Raw genomic sequence first — 6,000 nt, forward strand, 5'->3', positions numbered from 1 at the left:
GGTGTGTCATGTGATGTCATTGGGCCCAAATGGACAACAATGGTAAAGAAACATCTCTAAATCAATGGATCATTTTTTTCCGAATGTCACAACCCCTGTGAAATGACTTGTTTCACTGGCAGATTATGATAACATTTAGAAAGTCTAGAAGAGCTATAGGATTAAATCGTTTTGTTCCCATACCAGTTAGCGGATCGCTAAACCGGAAGTAGGGCCCAATAGATGCGGAAAAGCAGCAGAATAATCTGCTTATTTTTAATGTACTGAAGTCAAACTTTTTCTGCATTATGCGTCATTGAGCAGCTTTTCTTCGGGAATAAGCAGAGCCCCGCGTATTTCACCAGCGGCCACAACAGCTGTGGTTGTGGCAGGACAAATCGCGAGTAGATTCATCATAATGAAATTTTTTTGGCTTTATTAAGACAACCTAAAAGAAGTCTAATTATGCTTTCATAACTAACTATTGTTTTTAACCCATTTCCTCCAAAATGTGTCATTTCTGGGGGTCTGATAACATAAGATAAAGGCAGGGATACCCGATACAGGGCTAAGGTTTCCTCTATGTTGTTTTGTCCAGTTCCATCAGGCAAACACTGGAAAGTAATTGCCTCTATGTGAAGGATAGTGCATGCCACCTTAGGGTTGGGTTCTGATAGCTTGTTCCACTTTGGATCCAGTGTCCACTTGGCAAAACACTCTGAAATGATCTATCTGATTGTGCCATGTCAGTCTCAGAAGTATCTAACATTTGATGCGTATCATATCGATCATTTAAAATGATCTAAGGTCTAAATCAGGTCGTATGGTATTCGCAGCTGTTCACTTTTTTTTTTTTTTTTTTAATGAAAAAGGTGTTATTTCAGTGTGTCACATACATTTATATCTAATGCTGCTCATCTCATTTTCAGGTTGTAGCTACGGGTTGTGAACATTAATTAAGCTGCCACTAAATACTGCAGTGCTTCTGCCTTCTCATCCAACAAAAAGGAAATTACAGATCTGTGAGTTTTAGTTATTTATAACTTTAATTACTTGCAAATGTTGAGAGCTGAGCTTTATTAGATTTGTCAAGGGATACAATAAGTGCATAAAACAATGGATTCCAATTCAATAAGTTGCTATCAAACGCTGCTGTCAGTCTTGGAAACTTAGTTTCTATCTGTATGTATTGTCAGTCACAGCCCAGGTTCTAAACCAAGCCTCCTGCTCACAATGATCGGGATAAAGAACTCCTCCACAGCCATGTTCGACTCACTCAGTGAAAACCGAGTTTCAGAAGCTATTTTTTGTCCTTTACATAACAAAGTTGACTAAGAACATATTGTTATGTATAGCAGCAGCCTGGGGGAGGAGTATGTAGTCAGACAATTACTATTTAAATCATTCCGCTGTTCTATGAAGATGAAGTTGAACCCTCAGAGGCTCTTTGCCTGATTCACTGCTGACCTTAGCTAAAAACAGCAGAACCAGTTTCATGACCCAACTGCCATTTCATAATGTTGTCAGTACACGAACAGGTTGTTACCACGGCAATAACTTCTGTGAAGCAAAGAGTTGCTTTAATATGAAATCCCTCAGCAGTAGTCATAACCCCAGTACTCTTAAAACCTCTGGACATTTTTACAAGGTTTTCCAGGTTTTTTTTTGTCCCCCACTATGAAATAGCATATCCCTTTACATTTGAAACGACTAGAGATATTTCAACTGTAAAGACTGGGCACAAATACTGAGAAGTAGGCAAAGACAGCAACCTCAGACTGTTGGGAGTATGTTAGAGAAATTAACATTTGGATATGCAGAAAAAAGGCATAGATCCAAATGAAATCATCGTAATTTAATCTGAATAACCCTAAATATTCCTTAAATGTATCTTTTATACACAGGTGGTACTTTGCCAGTCCAACAGCAGACTTTTAAATAAGTATTAGTAAGTCTTGGTTCCATTAATAATACTGTAGATAGGCCAAAGGTGTTGTGAGAGCAACAAGAAAACTTAGAAAGTTTGGCTGTTAAATTAGTTGCATTGTTCTTCATATCGGGAAGAAACAAAGTTTAACGAATGGAAAAAACAACCTTTATACCCCAAATTAATTACAAAACTAGAATTATCAAGTAAACATTCACATAGAGATGAGAGCAAAAGTAAAAAAGAACAAGCCACGAGAAGCTACTGTCAGACTTTCCATTTCTCCACTGGAAAGACAAGGATTCTGGAGTTTTCACATTCACTGAAAGCACCTTAACGTCGCTTTTAAGAGAGTTTCTGTGAGGTAACCTGCATTGAAGATGGATTACCAGAGGCTGTCTGGTGTGTGTGTGTGTGTCAGTGCATAGCTATAGCCACGCTGTTTATCATCATCAACTGTTCATCAACCTTAAATAACTTGTTAAGGGTATAGAACTGTTGTGTTTACTGCTAGCTAAGTAAATCTTTAAAGAGAGAAATCCACCTCAAAGCCTTTTACGCCACGTAAAATCTGATTATTATGCACAACATTTGTATAATCGACAAGATCATCTTAGGATGGGGAAAAGTTGTTGATTCCAAATCTTAGGCTTGACTTAAATAATATGTTATTTTACAGAGTCGATCTTTAGGTAAATCCTTTTTCATTGTTTTATTTGATCTGTGGTTATAAATGTTTTTTTGTTTTTTTTAATTTAACAGCCAGTCTACTTTGTAAATTTTCTTGTTGCTCTCACAACACCTTTGGCCTATCTACAGTATTGTTTATGGAATCAAGACGTATTAGTACTTGAGTGAAAATGTCTGCTGCTGGACTGGTAAGGTACCACCTGTGTATTAAAGGTATATTGAAGGAATATTTAGGGTCACACAGATTCAGTTGCGATGATTTGATTTGGTCCTATGCCTTTTTTCTGCATATCCAAATGTTAATTTCTCTAACACACTCCCAACAGTCTGAGGTTGCTGTCTTCTCAGTCTTTACAGTTGAAATATCTCTAGTCGTTTGAAATGAAAAGGGATATGCTTTTTCATAGCAGGGGACAAATAAAAACCTTTTTCATTTCCAAAATGTGTACTGTTGCTGAAAGAATTTAGTTTAGGTGGATTTGGCTATTTCCATGTCTTTGTCACCTTCTTTGTGATACACGTAGGCAAATTTGATCTTTCTTGGTAAATTAATACCAAATTTATTTTCAAAGTTCACAGTTTCTTAGAAGCCAAAGATACTATGGTAGTAATTTCTACTTGTTGAATCTGTGTGATTATTTGCACAATATAAAAAAAAACCATTTAGCGTTATGTTTCTGTTTAACTCATCACAGAAAAATGACATAAACTCAACACAAATCAAGCATTAAAACAGTTTTAATAAAAAATTGCAACTGATAACTGATAATGCTCCAACAAGGGCATTTAGGGAGCTGATAAAAGATGCATGTGCTTGCTCCCAGAAGCTGTATGTAATATTAATAATAATGTCAGTTAAACTGCTATACAATTGTACCAGTGGTGGCTGCTATACTATGTTAGTTCAGCTGTAATCAACGGCAGGTGGCATAAAAAGAAGAGATAGAATAAAGAGCAGAAAATGTCATATTTAACTACAAACTCATGTTAGAAGAAGTCATGGCGAGCCTGAAGAGCATATTGTAAATACGTCCTGAACTTATCTGACAAGTGTTTATATAAACTATAGTATGTAATCTTGTTTCTGTGCTTCACATGCACTAAATGAGAACACACTGGATTACAGTCTCATATCTCATATCTCATCTGCGTGATGTGTGCGATAATGCCTTACATTGCTTTCCTCCCAGATGTAATTTGTCATTTTCTTTATAGATGGGATTGTGTGTCCTCAGGTTGATGTTAAAACATGCAAAAATCTACTTTATCTCTGCGTTATCCACCTAATGATCATGTGTCTTATCTTGATCCCTCTGTTCTGACTGCTCTATCACTAATTTTGTATATGCCATATGTGTGCGTGCTGTAGTTCTCTTCCTTTTAATATCTAATCTCAATGTAACTGCCATCACTAATAACTTTGATTAATTAAGTTAGAGCTTGCATTCATGTGTCAAAGTGGTCTGTGCCAAAGATTTATTTTATTTTTAGATGTCCAGTTAATTTTGTTTTGTACTGAGAGTGAAGCAAATGCCGGTCTGTGGACTCAGTTATACTGTACATTAATGTGTAGTTTCTACATATGTGGAAGCTGTTTCCTGAGACAACTTGTATGATGCAAGGTAAATACTGTTGGGCAGTAATACAGAGATTTCAATTCAAAATTTTATCCCAATAACACTCTGTTACTTTGAATTTTGGACTGGTTAGTGTCCACCAAAAGAGGAAGAAAATGCACTTTATGGTAATGCCAGAGTTGGTTCACTGTTGTCTAGTCATAGCTGGGTTATTCAAAATCGTTCAAAATATTTGTTCATTAATTCGTCCACTGCTTGACCTGAGCTCTGGCTGCATTTAAACCCCTCTCTAAACTGCAACACAGCTGAATGTTCAGCTCTTTAACCAGTGGAATGAAAATTTAGCTGGACATTATCCTGAACCGCTTATTTGAACCCAGCCGACACACAACCATTCATACTCTCATTCACTCCTACGGGCAATTTAGAGTTACCAGTCAAACCTAAGCTGCATGTCAGTGGGAGTAAGCTGAAGGAGAGCCCATGCTGACACAGGAAGAACATGCAAGAGCTGCAAGCCGGATTAAAACATGCAATACATAATTATTGAATAAAATATTTGGTACTGCTTCCGATTCCAAGACTTCGGTCACTCATTCAGTGAGTCTGTGCATGTTTACTTGCAACTGACTGGAAGCTCAACTAAATTGAGAAATGATCTGATTGTTGCAGGAAGTGATTCACCCAAAAGATTCAATGACACGACAGTATCTGGGGGCTGCATCTGTCCCTGGGGTGAATGTTAAGCAAGCTGCTGGTCATCAGTAAATCCCTCCAAACCATATCCTTTGCACTTGTTAAAGCAAAATCATTTATCTTTTTCTTTGTTTTAAATACACAGGATGCAAGTCCAAAGGCATGTTTGATGGAAAGCAACCTCATAGAATCATATAACTTGCCAAATGTTGACAGAAGACACAAAGATATTGCACAGAGATGTATTGTTTCACAGTGAGAAGAATCATGTGGCTGCAGTCATGTTGTGGGTGGAAGCGCTGGAAGTGATCTGTTTTATCCTTAAAAGCACCTCCATGCCTCTCTTTCAGGCGTGATATTTGGCTGATATTAAACCCAATCTCCCCCCTCACTACAACTGAGATTACAGAGAAATAGCTGACACAGTGTAACTGATGACCTCTACCCACCTGTCTGTCTTTCTGTCTCTCTCTGCTCCTCCTGTCACCACTCTGATTGGATGGAAACTCCTGACATCATAAACCACTTTCCCCACTGTCTCCTCCAGCGCCTCGGCTCAATAACAATGTCCGTCAACATTGTACACAATCAATCAGCGAGTGAACCAAACAACCAATCACGCTTACATTATTCAGAACACTTTTCATTCAAACGCCTGACAAACAGCGCTCCTTACAATCAGTGACAGACAAGCCGGTCAGGATTCATGGTTTCACGCAGAGCACCCTGCAGAGGCCCGACTTATAGGATAGCCTATCTGACAGCAGGTGGTGGTGGATTTTCCACGAAATAGAAAATATGCAGGATTGTGGATTGGTTGCTGGATTTTGGTTTTGGCTTATTACAGCATGCATGCAAGGACGTGGTGGTATTATTCTCTATTCCCCTATTCTTTCTGTTATTTTCTTCCAGCAACAAAAGAAGCCTATACACATATAAATTACATGTTGTTATCACTTCAGGCAGCTCCCATTTTCACCCCTTTGTCTGTTTCAATGTGTAGACGTCAAAAATTCACCATAAATTACTATGATAAACTATGATACATACTAAATATTGATTGAGCTGGCATACTGGTTCTTAAAGCTGCAGGATGCCTCGGGGCAGCCTTTGGGAGGTCAAGAGATGACT

This window comes from Centropristis striata, chromosome 14 (genome assembly GCF_030273125.1).
Source record: "Centropristis striata isolate RG_2023a ecotype Rhode Island chromosome 14, C.striata_1.0, whole genome shotgun sequence".
Classification (NCBI taxonomy): Eukaryota; Metazoa; Chordata; class Actinopteri; order Perciformes; family Serranidae; genus Centropristis; species Centropristis striata.